The 16,494-nt window shown below is 37.9% G+C and overlaps 1 long non-coding RNA gene across 2 annotated transcripts in view; it reads left to right on the top strand.

Annotated features, from left to right (window-relative positions):
• The window catches only part of LOC119493958, a 65,093-nt gene extending 52,769 nt beyond the window's left edge, over positions 1–12,324 (top strand). For both annotated transcript variants that reach the window (XR_005208060.1, XR_005208059.1), the window contains exon 4: positions 12,127–12,324. This is a non-coding gene — a long non-coding RNA (uncharacterized LOC119493958). The remainder of the gene's footprint in view (positions 1–12,126) is intronic.
• Positions 12,325–16,494: the final 4,170 nt, after the last annotated feature.

The following is a 16,494-nucleotide window of genomic DNA, read 5'->3' as shown; positions in this document are numbered from 1 at the left end:
GGAAACAGGAGGGAAGTGTTTTTCTTTTTCTTTCTTTTTTGCCACTTTCAGATTTTTTATATGCTGTTTAAAAATATCTGATGGAAAAAGGCAGGCATATTTGTTGGAAAAAAATATAAAATTATAAAATGAAAAGAAAAGATGGGCGTATGCACCCATATGATCATTACGCCCTCGCAGTTCAAGAATAGTCTCGGGGGTCATTCATATCCGGCGCCATTCACATGATCTCCCTCTTTCATGTACTGTATGACCACCTGTTATCATGTGATTGAGGTTGTACACTCATGTAATGACATCTGAGCCAGTTCCATTCACTGAAAAAGACAGTAAGTGAGGTAGAAAGCACTCTAAGCTCTGGAGAAATATAGGTGGACCTCTGAGCTAGAATTATCTCTCCACAAAACTGCATGGTGTCTTTGAAGATGTTCCCTGTAAATCGATTTGTTTTTCTGTATGTCTACTTGTTCAATGTATCCTCATACAACGGTTCGTATGATATCTTACGAAAAGTTATTCCTCATTCTTCAGTTTTCCTACAAATGTCCAACAGCATGTGTCAATTTCTGCTCGTTACATGCATACAGTCTTTTCAAAATAAACTTCTGTCTTCACAGGAAAGAATTTGGTTAGGTTTAGGAAAAGATTGTGGAAGAGGCGTTACTAAAGTATGGAAATTACGTGACAAATAATGCCGGGTACAGACTACACGAGTATCAAATTTTGGGCCTGATTCCCCCCACCCGACAATCGTCAGCAAAGCCCTGATTCTTTGATAGTTCTAAAGATTATCTTTCCACATATTCTTGTGGTGTGAGGTATGTTAAGAGTGTTTTTTACATTCTGAGGACAGCCGATGACGCAGTCAAGTGGGAAAGGAGGATAGCCAATAGAGAACCAAGCTGACTGAAACGTAAGGACAACCACTGCCATCATGGCGGCCGAGGCTAATGCATGCGCTAATGCAAAACGCGAAGCATAAAGTAGTAGTAAGACGGACTGACGATAAGATGGAGGACTGACTTGTTGATTGATGACACAAGTGTTTATTTAACGTCTCTCCATGACTTCATCATCCATCCTTCGTAAATATTCAGTACAAAGTAAAAACTTTTCAACATCCCTAATTCTTCCTGCTCGTCATCCGTCATGTTTATTTACATGAAAGTCACGTTTGATCTTGGGAGATTTTGAGTGAGTCGGGACTCTTGTTGTTCATGAGTGGAATCTGTTAGTGTGTGGTGTGCTGTTTTGGCTAAATCATTGTTCTCCACACACTATAGGAACAAAACTGTTTAACATAGCATGTCGTTGTGTGTTGGGTCTCTCACATTTTTCAAAATCTGTTAAGATTTGAAAACTCTTTTAGTGTGGACCAGCCTTAAGTCAATGGTTGGGTTAACATACTGAAGTGGCGTAACTGCAGTATGGAAGTTACGTGACTCACACGGGGTACAAACAGAGGTCTCCTGGGGCCAAAGTGCGGTGTTTTTTGACCCACCCATCCACACCGACCTCTTCCATACTTCCTCGCTCTTTATACTTCACGATTACGTGGATTAATTGATTCCATGGGATATATACTAATTACAGGGAATCACATTTCGTAGGTATAGCACAAACGGTTTATGAGAACAGCCTGTTTGTAGGACAGACAGAGTTAAAGTATACCTGTTACCAGTATATTTGACCAATAAACCTGATTCTTATTCTGTATGCCACAAACCCTCCTCATCCCAACAGGTATCTTTAATCCAGTAATTTGATAGAAAACGATTTCTTCCCTTCCATGTTAAACACCCGCTCTCCCAGAGCGGTTCGAGACGGCAGGCTGTGAGGGGACTGAATATGTGTTTCTACCGCTTCAGCAAATATTTAAGCTATTAAAAATGAGAGCAGAATAGAACTTGCATGCTGTTCCTCTTATAATTTATTATTTATTATAATTCAGCTTCTATGCTTATCTCTCCGGAGTCAAGACTGAACTTGTGTTGACTGAACCCCTATCAGCCTCGCAGGTCTTCACTCTCGCTATGTCAGCTCTGATCCAAACAAAAGCAGTCTTTGACTAATCACTACACCCTGGCACTAATACAGATCAAATAAGGGCTGACGGTGAACCTGATTCAAATGCAATTTTTCTTCCCTTCACAGAGGGGTGAGGCACGCTCTGTATTCAACAAACACTGACACATTTAATATGAAGTGCTTTCACAGCCACTTTTTCTTATTGACCGCTTTTCCGACTTGGCAGGCGTGCAGTTATTAAGCCATAATAAATAACTGCAGGCGCCTCCCATAGGCTGGCCTGAGTGCAGTGGAAACGAGAACGCGTGTGGGAAATAATGCAGCATTAGCCTTAAAGAAACCACACACATTGTCGTCTTTTTGCATGTATGCATGTTGCGGTGGGCTACCAAATTAAACAGAAAGGTAAAGATGGCTCACTGGGCTAAAATTGTCATGCATTTTTTAACGGTAGAGAAAATGAAATGTACACTCAAGGGATCCTCTCAAACCTTTGTTAAGATATGGAGGCCATTTCTGGATTTTTACAACTCTCTGCAAGAACCCATCGAGAAAGAGTAGGGTGGAACCCATACATTTCCCATTACAGTAGTGAGCAATCCCCCCTCCTGTTTATTTTATTTTATTTATTTATTTATTTATTTATTTATTTATTTATTATTGTATTTATTATTATATTTATTATTATTTATAATATTTGTATTGTTTATAATAAAATATTTTTTAATAATAATATGTAAAATAAAATAAAAAAAATTCCCTTTAACTTTGTTTGTGTAATAAATATTTAATTACTGGTTATCTTGTGTTTTTCCGTCCTTCAACTGAATCTATTGTGTAACTTGTAATTCTATGGGTGGATGGGTGGTTGGTGTGGTGGTAGGGATGGTAATGCGGACTTCAGTTTGTTAATGTATTTGTTGAATGGTGCCACTCTGTAGTTGGGGGTTGAGTAAGTGAATTGAAATTCAAGTCAAATATACATGTGTTGTATGTTCTACTCTTGTGGGATAAAAACTTATTTAAAAATATATTTACAAAAGAAAGGCAAAGACAGATCAAATTTTTCATTTTATAATCTCACTTTGACAAATGAGCCTCACTGATAGCTGGGAATTTGTGCATAGCGATTGCTCAGCAGTGCTGAACTTGCATGAGATATCGGCTCAAATAGTGTGAGGAGAGCAGTTTTTTGAAGGCTCTTATTGATGATTTAAATCTAAATTATTCACTTGTTTAGCAGACAACAGTTTATGTCTTGATCCTGTTTTGTACGATCAAAGACGTGAACACCGAAAGCAATATGGCTGCTCGTTCTGTTAGCTGCTCAGACCAAATAAGAGAAATGAGTAATAGAGACACCTTTGCTCACCGCGCCACTTTACCTTCCATAATTGTGGTCATAACTTATTTCAGGCATTTCATCCCACACAGCAACCTACTTGATGGCACATTACTTCACCGCTCTGCTTGAGACACACTAACCCCTGTATACAACGTGCGCTCATATTGTATTCCGCTACCGTCACCTGAGTGCCCGTGGTGGTGTTGGACGCTTAATGTATATGCTTAATATATGCATAGTCTACCTTGTGCTGTACATGATGTGTGGCTCTGCTGTCCCTGATCTATACGTGCGTTCTGTGTTGCAAGGTGACTTGATGACCCGTCTCTGCATACTGTAAATATCAAACAGCACATTCCTGCTGCCGTGACTCTGATTCAGATTACATCCACTAATGCATTCAATTCACAGAATACATATAGCATGTGCTAATATAACATTTTTACCACTGCTTTGTACATTTTTCTAGGTTTATTTGTTATTTAAATAAATAAATAGATAGTGACTGTGGTAACACTTTATAATAACCGTCATTCATAAAAGGCAAATCGATAAAACATAAACATTTTGTCAATCATTATTTTACTGTTAACAGACAATGAAATGACAATGTATATATTTTTTTACTTTTTATTGTTTTACTAATTATTAATAATTGTATAATTTATGTTATTTTAACAGTTTATTGTTTCACCCAACATTTTATTTACTATATAAAGTATTTGTTAATGATAATAAAATGGTGTGTAAAACATCTGTATGCTGTAGATAGATAGACCCGCAACGCTTTGTTAATGGTTAAATACTGGTTTGTAAACTGTCTATAAACATTATATGGATGGCTATTATGAAGTTTCAACTGATGATTATAACACCTTGTTAAATGGTTAATAAATACATAAAGCATGTAAAGCATCATAAACATTATTTAGATAGATAGTTAATACTTTGTCAGTGTTAATATTTGGTTTCTGGTCCATCTATCTATTTAATGTTTATAGATGTTTTACAAAATATTTCTTAAAGGTACTTTGGTAATCATTAACAAATACTATACTATATAATGTTTCAATGTTTGAAACAATAAACTGTTAATAAATGGTTTACTGATGTAATCAGAACATCTGTTCACACCTGGATTTATAATGCGTCTCCACATACGTCACAAACATTATTAATTTCATTGCTTGTTAAAAGTAAAACAACTATTAACTATCAATTTACCATTTAATAATGATGGTTATTATAAATTATGTTGCTCTGTAGTTGGATGTGTTACAACTTGCATTAAATGTGTGGATGGGGAATTGCGTTCCTATGAACTTAAGTTGGAATTCTGCGGCACGACAAGAATTGAAATAGCTGACACACAGAATCCATATTCACAGATTACACAGCACAGTTCCTGCCAAAGACATGGATGATGTACGCATTAATATTTATAAGTTGGGGGTTAACCATACATCTGTGAGCTTGTGTAATTGAATACCCTTTTTCCTATATGTGTGGCTTTTTTTGTCATTACTTGTTTTGGGGTAACGCGTTCAAGTGACACATTTTCACATTATGCCCCTCATAAATCTCTCTGTCACAAAGAGCAGTTCTGCATAAGTGCCACTTTGATTATTCGGTGCACTTGTGCAGATTTAAATTAACTTTGTGCCAAATCTGCTGTGACACGCGGTGCAGGTATATATGCTACATGAAGATTCAGCTCACACTGTGTTGTTGTTATACCAATGCAAGCCTGTTAGAGCTTGGGTTATGCCTTGGATTACCGGTGTTATTCTAGTGGATGGTGTTGATTTTGTTGTGATCACCATGATGATTAATATCGCTGTCAGCTACAGCAACAAGTGAAAGAATCAGGTAAGCAGAGGGGGGTTTGCTCTCCAAGAAAACAGACGTTCACCTTTCCCTCCTTGATGAAGAAGTGGTATTTGTAAAGCTGCTGGGCATCTCTCCATCACTGCGAGGGGACCGAGCTACTGCGAAAGCTTCATGTTTCTATTGAAATTCTTATAGAACATATCCGACTGGTACAAGTGTTGGAGTATGACACTTTACTACCACCTGGAATATATATTCGATCTCAGATGAGTGTGCCAAGCAACTGCAGATGCCCAGAAACAGAAGCTTTTAATATGATGTAAACCTGTAGAAGATCAAATCACACCTGCTGTCAGTCGCATTTGTCTTTTGACGGCAGGTCCTCTATTAAAGGTGCTCTATACCAGAGGTATAAGTACTTTTTAGGGCCAGGCACCTCTTACAGGGTAGAAGATTTTTCGAAGGACCCCCTTATAATTATAACAATTCATCGTAATCGACAATCATAATTAAGCATATGATTACTACTGTTTGTACTCTTGGAAAACGTTTTAACAGAAATACTTTTGACCTGTTTCATAGTGATAAAAAAATATATATATTTTAATTTGAATCATGTTAATACCAATTTCCTATGAATCCAGACATTTAAAATCATAACAGAGTTTTTATTGGCCCAAAGCTAACCTGGGTGGGAGTAATGGACACAATATTCCTGTTTAATTGGTGTAAATGATCCCCATCTGTAGATATGCACTTTTTAATGATACAGCACAATTTTATAATTTATAGCTTATTATTTTGCGGACCCCCTGGCAGAGTACCACGGCCCCCACTTTGAGCATCACTGCTCTATACAATATTCAGAGCATTAATATAGCAGCAAACAGCCCACCCTCCGGTTCCCCCCAGGTTAACACTGTTAGCTCTGTCAGAACTGTTGTTTTTACTGTTAGCAATGTTAGCTGTGAGTTGCCGGCTCAGCTAGCGAAAATAAACCCCGACGGGGCGATACGGCGCCGACGCAAAGTGGATTTATTTCACAACAATGCCCAGCTCGCTGTACATTATCCCTTACTTACAGTATATACTTGCCATTTCTGGGCACAGAGCACAATAACCCATTAAGATTGAGAAAAGGTCTAATAAAAAGCTGTCTGGACGTGTGACAACACAAGTGCTTGATTGCATGCCAACATCAACCTTTTTAAATTTTGTACTGATTTTTTAAAATGGATTTTATGCCCCAATGCACTCAAAAGGTTTTTTGTTTTCTTGCTGCAAGAAGATGCTGATCACCACAGTTTACAGTAAACTAGGTCCTCTTGCAATGATGACAGCTCAGAAAATGCATCTAGTAATAGAAAGTGAGGAGAAAAATGGGGAGAAAGCACAAATGAGCCTCACATCTTAACACTGGAGAGAAAAGAATGCCAACATTAAAGGAATGGGAAACACAAAAAGGAAAATAAATCATGATCTAAACATCCCTATTTCTGAAGAAGGTTATAAGACTATTAAATGCAATGTTGGCCAGCATAGTCAACATGGATCTTATTACAGCTGCAGTAAAGAGAGGGGGATAGCAGAGACTAGAGCATTGTCAGTGAAAATATAAAAGGAAGCCATACGTCCAGAAGGGTTTTACAAACAAAACAATAGCTTAATTTCTTCAATAAATCTAATCTAAATACTTTCTGAATGTTTTCAATGTTATCAATAGCACCTTTAACCCAAACCATGATATTTTCCTAAACCTAATCAAGTAGTTTTGTTGTCTAAGTAAACCTAAAAACTAAATGAACCTATGTTGGAAGTTTATTCTGTAAAGAGAGTATGTATGTAACAAGCGGAAACAGACACGCCATCCCTGACACGTTCAAAACTGACACTAAAGAGGGTAACCTAAGCATCATAGTTTGAAGCGTAGGGCCACTGACCAAGAGGCGATATTTGAGAAGTTGGGAGTTAGAACGTGTTGTTCTAGTGTTGGTTGATTTTGGATACAACCGCTGAACTTGTATGAATGCTGAAAAATGTCCTATTATGATTTCTGAATGACAAAATCAAGATCATTTAAATTAAAGGATAAACCAGATGAGTAGATTAAGCGGGGCCACCAACACAGTCAGATCTGCAACTATGTATCACCACAAAGATGATTCTGAGCAGGGTGTGATAACAATATAATACACATCAGATTGAATAAAGCCAGCAGTACAAATAAATAAAACAACAACATGATAACAGGACATATGGAAAACCCCCAAATTGTCAGACGAGAATCGTATTATATTTTGTATTGGATTCAGATTCCTTCACACTTGAAGATGATAATTATATTGTAATATTGTCTTCACTGGTTGCTAGCTCACCACACAATGCAAATGAATAGACACTTGTTTTTTCTTCAATTTCTGGAAAAATAATGTGGCCTGCATGATGTTTTTATTTTTTCCATAAATCACACCTACAGTTATGACAGAAAGGGAGTCTTTGTCCTTCCTCTCACTATTAAAGTATGCCTGTTTGGTGCCTCCCATGTCTTATTAAAATGTACCATATACCATTATTTGATTCTAGGGAAGGCACACTATAAAGCACCTGTATGATAAATTATACATCATAAAAACATCTTTAGTGCAGTTTCTTTGCCGTCAGTGAATGAACAATACATCTACTTTTCAAAGTAGTGCCACATACTGTCGTGGTGTGTTTAGATGCGTTGTATTGATGTTGAAATGACCTTGTCCCCACTTATAATAGCTGGTCATGCTTTATAGACACAGTTCTAAGAATTACATTCATTGACAGTTATTCAACCTGTTCAACTCGCCTGATATCAAACATAATTGTCAACTTGTTACGCTCGGTGGCGTCGGCAGATTCAAACGTCTTGACCAGCAAACGTTCTATGGCAATGCTCAGTGTCAATATACAGTAGTAAGTAGTGTGTATTTCATACAGTGCAGTGAGGAGTTCAGGGCAATGGATGGCTTTTATATAAATCAACATAGTATTTTTTCTCATATCTGTAGTGAGTGTTGACATGTTGAACGCATTCTTTCCCTGCTCTGCTCATCCCTATTCATTTTGTAATTATACTTTAGTTTCCACAAATGGATATTCGAAAAAAATAATCCATAGACTGTATATAAGAAGTTTTTGCAACCAGAAGTGACATGAGAGGTTGGAGCTATGTACAACTGAACAATGAATAAGACATGTTTAGGTGACCAAAATTGTTATAATTAACTTTCATGAACTGAAAACACACTGTGAAAGGGTTAAAGTTGTAAGACGAAAACACGGACAACTCCCACAACGGATAACGTTGTGATAGCGACCTGTCAATCACAAGGTAGCCACGCCCTAAAGCATAACCTGCTTTATGGTCTATTTGACTCTAAATGGGACCATACTTTACTAGATGAACATCATGCTGTATTGAAGAAGACTTGAAACTAGTGATTGAGACCATAAACTCATGTTTACAATGTTTACTGAGGTAATAAATCAAGAGAGAAGTAGGCTCATTTTCTCATAGACTTCTATACAATCAGACTTCTTTTGCAACCAGAGGAGTCGCCCCCTGCTGGCTATCTTAAAGGATGCAAGTTTAAGGCACTCCTGCATTGGCTTCACTTTTCAGACCCTGGAGTTGCCTACTGTTATCAATTTGATACCTTAGAATGAGCCGTTTATATCTACATACGGAGCAGGTTTTCTCTGGAGCCGGCCGCCATGTTTCTACAGTAGCCCAGAATGGACAAACCAAACACCTGCTCTAGATAGGGCATTCGTGTTTTTGCGTCGGACACCGTAGTCAAAGAATATATATTGCCAAGAAGTGAAAGTTAATTGTTCGTTCCATTGCAATATCAGCGCCCAGCAGCAAAGCTACGCTTCCACCATGTTGGACTGAAAACGACTACCAGACGGCAGTAAAACCTACAAAGTTCCGTACAAAAGTAAAACTAAATTATTTGTATTCTATTGTCATATCTACTGAAATGGCCTGTGTTGAACAATACGATATTGTAAATATAATAAGTGTTTTTAGTCCAAAATGGCAGCAGCTGTTGTCAAAAAAACAGAGTTTCATCTCTTTGCTTCTATACTCTTTGCCGTAGTTCTCCTACACACATCGCACACGGGAGAAGTTTCAGTTGGTTGCAATCTGCAACCTCACCATGGGATGCCGCCAAATCCTACACACTGCACCTTTAAGATAAATATTCTCACTAATACATATATGAATAAAATAACTTGGGCAGGATGAGATTTCCTCCAACGTTTTTTTTTCTTTAAGCAACATTGCGGGGGATGTTAGGCTAGAATAATTAGTTAATGGGAACATAACAAGCTAAAATGTACATAAGGGCAAGTACAGTCAAGAATAATCACGCTTTTGCTTATACAGTTCATCTGAGACTTATTTAGGGAGAATGGAGTCATTGTGATGAGTCTTCCCAGTTTCAGCTCAGCAAGAGTTCAGTATCTATGGGGAACAATTAGACATTAATTAACCCTGCATTCAATTTTAACTCTGACCTCAGCATTTCTTTAATCCAATCAGGACAAACAGCCTCATTAGCTGTTCCTCCTTGAGAGGTTGGCTATGTTTTCTCAAATCCCAGCTTGCAAAACGACGTCAAACGAATCGGTGATATTCACTGCAGAAAACCAACGTCACCTAACTGTTCCAACATTAGTGCACACCGAGATGTCTTGCTAAGTGAAGGATTATAAAGATTATAAGCACAACACCTCCTCTCAGTATCACTTTTCTACTAAAATGTCTGCATTATCACTGAGTCATGTATTTGCTAATAAACCCGCAAATACAGAATTGAAAGCGGGTAAGTCTTAATTCTACCCATAAAGCGACTTTGCTATCACAATTTTGAGGTGAATGTATGCATACTTCAAATACACTGTGTTAAATGGCAAAAAGTCAAAGAGGATTATTGCAGTATTAATGTGTGCCTGCGAGCAGGCAGCAGGGAGTTTTGAAGGACAGGACAGTCTTCAGGGCTTACTTGTCCATTCACTTGTAATTTTAAATGTTTAATCCTTAATGACCACCACATTATATTCGTTTTATTATCTATGAAGCTATTATCTCCTTGGATAAGTCTTGATTAAAGAAATATACTTACGACATCAAAGCACCCAGAGCTCCGGCATACACTTATTCAGCAATTGTTGACAGCGCAATACAGCGCTTCAGGGGGAAATCTCTCACACAAGAGAGTAGGACAACCTCTTTCAAGGTTTGAGAGATAATTATAGATTATTATACAGTAAGTCAGGGAGTTGGGAGGCATCCAGCCAGTGCCAGGTGGTTAATGCTGGGGTCATAGTGGGGTCATGTTGACTGAGGGCCAAGGCGATACAAGTGTGATGACTTTTAAATACTATACTGTTTGAATATGCAGTATAAAGTGTGACTGATGGCGAAGGGCTTTGAATGCATTTTAGCTACAGTTTATCAGAATGACTGGTTTCTTATAACAGTTGTTCTGCAGCGTTAGGATGCTCATTTAATTAATTACAGGGACACACATCACGCGCAGGTCCTCTATGGAGACAGCTTCATAAAAATAACCTGCTATACCAATGAGTGTGATTGTTATTTATAGCACCTACTGTTGTTCAGAGTCACATCAGGTGAAGTGCTGATGCTAAAATACTTGGAATTAGACTTAATCACAAATTGCAATAAAGAGATAACAAAATACCGTCTTTTAGTTTGCATGTTGTGTTGCTTCTTCTGCATTAATATAGTGGCTGTTCATAGGTCATTGATTGAAAACATTTCATTTAGCATTTTAATTTTCTCTTTTTACATTAAGGAGATTACAGTATGTGCCGTTGTTGAATGCAAATGAGGTTTACCTGTAAAAATGTCCTCTAATTAGAAGTGATAGTTGTTTGATGCTAAAATAATTTCCATTGCAGGCAAACAGGCTATTTTTAAGAATATCTCTGCAGATACAGACAGCATCACACACTTCTAGTGCGTCATAAGTGATGATTGAGAGGGATTATTTCAGTATATACATTGTTTTTTTAGAAAAATCCTACTCATTCTGCCTTTAAATATTTTCCAAACACACCTAAGAGACTGACAGTGTACATTATATGAACCCTCTGGTGTATTATTGAATGGCATGCAGTGACAGAGCAATTCTCATTAGACATCTTTTAACATATATGCTGACAAAGCCAGTCCATCATCCTTTAAGAGCTCATTCTTCACACCTTTGAAAGCATGTTAAGGCATATACAGTATACAGTATGTTGTCTATGTAAATATTAAAATTTTAATCTCAAAAAACAATTAATTTACACTAGCTTGTCTCAATCACCATGTGCAGATTTTCTCAGTCATTTCCCTGCAGCTTGTGGTATTTTTACTTTGTTTCAGAAAGTAATACACCGACTTGTCTAGTCAGCGAAGCAAAGTAAAAAAAAAAAAAACATTGTTTGCATAAAACAAGCATCAAAAGAAGACAGAAAATAAGAACAGGCTTATCAGAGAGAAAGGTTCCTCATGACAAGTCTACATTTCACTGTGTACTCAGAATGTCTACCTTTGCCTCTCTTCTTTTCATCAAATAAGTTTTCTCCAACACACACACATACATAGACAGAAAGGAAGGTCATTCATCACTCCATGTTTCTTTGTCACACCTATCACAGTCAACTGGTATGAATCAGGTGTGCCAGTTCAAACACCTGCTATCTATTTTGCATTAAAAAACGGACGCACTGTTTTGCAGTTTTTCCACTTGATCTCATTTTTGTATTCATCAAACCTTTGAAAGCAAAAAAAAAACAAAACAGCATGTGCAATATATTTTATTAGTTCATACCATATAAATCATTTCTGCATTTATCTTTTTGCTCACCCCCAGGTGAGCACACCAAAAAGAGGGGAACAAACAGAGCATGCTGCAGGAACATACTATCATCTACAAGAAGGAGACACATTGTCCAACACAAGATGGTTATACAGAATCCACATTGATGGATTTTTGTGACAGAATACAGCAAAGGAGTTGATGTAATAAGCATATAAATATATACTTTTGATCCCAACTGTAGAATAAAAGCAGCTTGTAAAGATATACAGTTACACTGATTAATATAATTACAAAAATACACATTGTATTATTTTCTAATATTACTTCATGCAGGCTGTTCTCATACACCGTTCTTACCTACAGAAAGTATAAAGATCAACAAATGCCACATACGGAGAAGGTCGGGGTGGATGGGTGGGTCAAAAAAACACTTTCGCCCAGGAGACCGGTGTTCATGTCCCGTGTGAAATCAGAAGTCAACCTTGATTTATTTTGTCACGTAATACCCGAACTGAAGTTACGCCACTTCCGTAGTTATTTCAACCCAAACCACAATATTTTCCTAAACCTAACTAAGTAGTTGTGTTGCCTAAACCTAACCAAGTCGTTTCCTGTGAAGACGAAAGTTTATTTTGAAAAGACTCTATGCATGCAATGAATTGAAATTGAATCGTGCTTCATGTGTTGCTGGACATTCGTAGGAAAACAAGCGAAAAATGAGGAATCACTTTTCGTAAGATATCATACGAACTGTTGTATGAAGATACGTTGCTTCATGATACCACACATACTGTATCTATATCAAAAGTAACACCATATATAAATTTTGTTTTGCTGCTTCATTGCTACCCTAAAGCATACAGCATAACAGTAATTGAAAAAGTGTCATTGCATCCATTGTGATATTTAACTAGAATTAATCCTTCACCATAATGGCTTAAAAATCAGAGTACAATTTCTCTTTTATAACAGTAACTTTTATTAACCAATAGCTATTGTTTTAGAAATTTAAAGTAAAGAAAATGCAGAATGCTGTATGCTTATCAAGTGCAATTATTACAGATTCATCTGTTTGTAAAAACAAGTTAGAAATTCTTTAATATGATCAAAATGTATGTGTGGTTTGAAATGTGACGGGGTGGATACGCACAAAAGGTTTTTAATTAGTTTTGTGCTTTATGCGATGTCGCTTGAAGTAGTTTGACAATAAACTACAAAATATGTTTTACTGGATTGTTTTAACCTACTGGCACTGACAATATTAACAAAGCTACAGCTTATGAACAAATTCAGAAGCAGTTGTATTCAATTAGAAACACATTAGCTGATCAAGGTATTCAATTATGATATAAACACTCACATGAATGGAGTCAAATCCAACAATAGCTTGCTGTTATTGAACTTACTGGGCACAGTGGGAGACTATTGTCGATTGGGCTAGTATATCACATTCTCCTAAATGCGGGGGATAGAGTCATTAAGCTGGCTGGTACCAGCAAACATGAATCAAATTACTCTATTTTACACAAGAACAGACAGATTTCAATGCTGTTGCTGTTCTGCCAAACATGATAGGCGCAACAGGCTGTATTTGCACGAAAGCACCATCTCTAAAAGCATTTTCCAATTTAAATTACAAACAATAAGCTTCAATAAACATACCAATCTGCAATGCCAACCTAAATGAATTGAGGCTACATTAAGCAGGATCTCATGGACATCTAATTTGTCTCCAGGTGATAGAGGTTAAACCGGTGTGAACTTTTCAACCCCTCGGGAACAATCAAATGGTCTAATTATCATCCGCATTCGCTCTACTGCTGAGTGTTTCACAGGTGTGCTGAAAGGCTGTTAGAAACGCTGGGACACTGCAGGTAGAAAGCTCAACTCTAACATTAAAATCAACATGATTACATAACCTAACGTCGGAGCTTAGGCCACTCTGGTGGAGATGCTACTTGAATTACATCAGCGTCCAAATCTGTGGAGGACTGGACAGCCGCAGTCTCTTCAACTTAATCTCCCTCATTGTTAAAGACAAAGAGGGGTACTATTCAGCTTCATTTACATGACAGTAACGTCTTTCTTTAAAGTGCTAGTTGGAAATCACACTTACATGCCTGAACCCCTGACACACTTCATATGAGCTGAGCCAGATCTATTATAGGACATCTACTGTATGTGCAATGCATCTAAGATCTTTTTTTTTTTTTAAATCAATTACACAGTTTATCTTAACAGTTTTTAATTTGATGTTTATTCTGTTCTGTTTTCATATTTTAAAAATTCTGAAATGATTTTCCTGCCAGTGCTCCAGGGTTGACGTATTTTTGTAGGCAAACCAGGAAGTTAGCATTGCCCTGGGTTTCCTTGACAAAAAGCCAACAGGGTTTTCCCATTGGGTTTTGGATTATTGCAGAAAATAAGCTCTGTGGCAAACACACATTTATAATACTAACACTTTTTATTCATCAAAATAATCTTCACAAATGAACACCAACATGATTTTTGAAGTGTAAATGCAATCGCCACGGTCACATGAACGCGAGTATACACAACGCGGCTGTAAAGGCGGACGACAGAAGACACATGAAGGCTTTAAAATTACCCAAGTGGGGTATTTATTGATGTATTTTAAGTCATAGAACAAAACGTTAAAATGTCTTAAGCTTGTATTAACCACAGACCTTATTTCAGGCATCTAACAAAAAACCCACTGACTTCCGGAAGAGCTAAAATGCTAACTCATTTCCTGGTTTTAGGACTCATTCCTGTAGCACTTTATATACCAAACTTTACCTCTTATTATGTGTAAATCATAGACTGTATCAAATATGGACGTAGTCTCTGTGATGTCACCCACAGGTTTCTGAAGAGCCGTTGTGAAACTCAGAGTGGGTGGCTCTGTCCGTCGCCATCTTGGCAGCGACGATGAACTCCCGGCCGGTGGAGCTGAAGCAGCCCGGGTGATGCAGCAGAGAGCTAGCAACCGGGTTCTGCACCCACCTGTCACTCAAAGCAGCCACGCCCTCATTCTGCCTAATTTTAAGCCTTTTAATATATACGGGTGATTTATATACAAATGTCACCCCCGTGCAGTTGTCATGAACGGGGCAATTAACTATAGAGACCAAAAGCTTTTTTCTGTACCAGTCTGTAAATATGTTTATTTCTGCTGTAAAGTTGGGCATTTAAACATGGGGGTGGATGGGGATGGACTTGCTTTTAGAGCCAGCCTCAGCTGCAGTTTTTGGCACTTCCGTGTTGGCTTCATTTCTTAGCCGCTTGGTGTAAACCAGTGAAGCAATTCAAAATCAACATTATCTTTGTCCAATCAAATTCTTCATCAATACAGCTTTACAGGTTTGCTCCCACGTTTGTCCCTATCTGTTGATGTATCGCTGAGCAGCTACGATGACTTCCCTGTGCACTTTACCAGAGGGCGAGGGGAATTTCCCACTTGGAGGTACTTCATGGTAAAGTCAAAATGGAGACATCTACCTCAAAATCAATTACATTGGGGATTTCTTATCATATTATGGGGCAGATAAAACTTCTAGAACACAGGAATGTGCTGGGTGTCTTTCTGATCTTTATTTTAATGAGACTTAATGAGGTATGCTCCCCCTAATTAGTCCTCCCTTTAACATGACAGAGTTTCAATTCCAGTGTTGATCAATGGGGTGGAGACAAGCTATTTCATTTACCTCACGGCTAAAAGTGTCAGACAACAGTTTGTGGGAATCCCAAGCTTTAATGATTCCAAATGCTAAGGCTGACAACAGTAAGCAATCGGAGTCACTAGACCTAGAGACCTCAATAAAAGTCTAGTGGCTAAATGAACAAATAGCTAGAGAAGCAAGAACAGACAAGCCATGGCTGATACATGAATGTGAGTAGCCAGCAGTTCAAGTTAAATCCAAACACATGTCTTTTTGCTAAAGGTGTCAATGTAGACATGAGGCTGAGGAGGATGTGAGGGGGTAGAGAGGAGAGGCAATGCCACCTACACCCAGATCACAAAGCTAGATCTGGTCTAGTCGCTTTCATCTAACATGTTAGACTATAAACATATGAAACATCCCCAGGGGCATCGTGGGCCGGCATGCTGAGATCGGAGGAACCAGGGCTCTCAGGATCAACACATAAGACGGGAGAGGCTGGTTCGTCTTTGGACTGCAGAAAAGGCTGATAATGGCTGGATGTTTTCAGAACTCCACTGAAGGCAGGAGATCTGTGGGGAAGACGTAGGCAAATTCAGTTTTGGAAAGTGACATATATTCACTCAAATACGGCACTGACTTAAGCACCATTTTGAAAATAGCCTAAGAGCTGAGCTATTTGAGAAAGTAATAGTACATGTCCACAACCTTCATGCTTTCCACACTTCCCATTCATTGTCTATGTAAGCAGCCCCTT

This window comes from Sebastes umbrosus, chromosome 9 (assembly GCF_015220745.1).
Source record: "Sebastes umbrosus isolate fSebUmb1 chromosome 9, fSebUmb1.pri, whole genome shotgun sequence".
In the NCBI taxonomy this organism is placed as follows: Eukaryota; Metazoa; Chordata; class Actinopteri; order Perciformes; family Sebastidae; genus Sebastes; species Sebastes umbrosus.
Note: the sequence above shows the minus strand (reverse complement) of the source record. Positions and strands in the feature narration are given on the sequence as shown.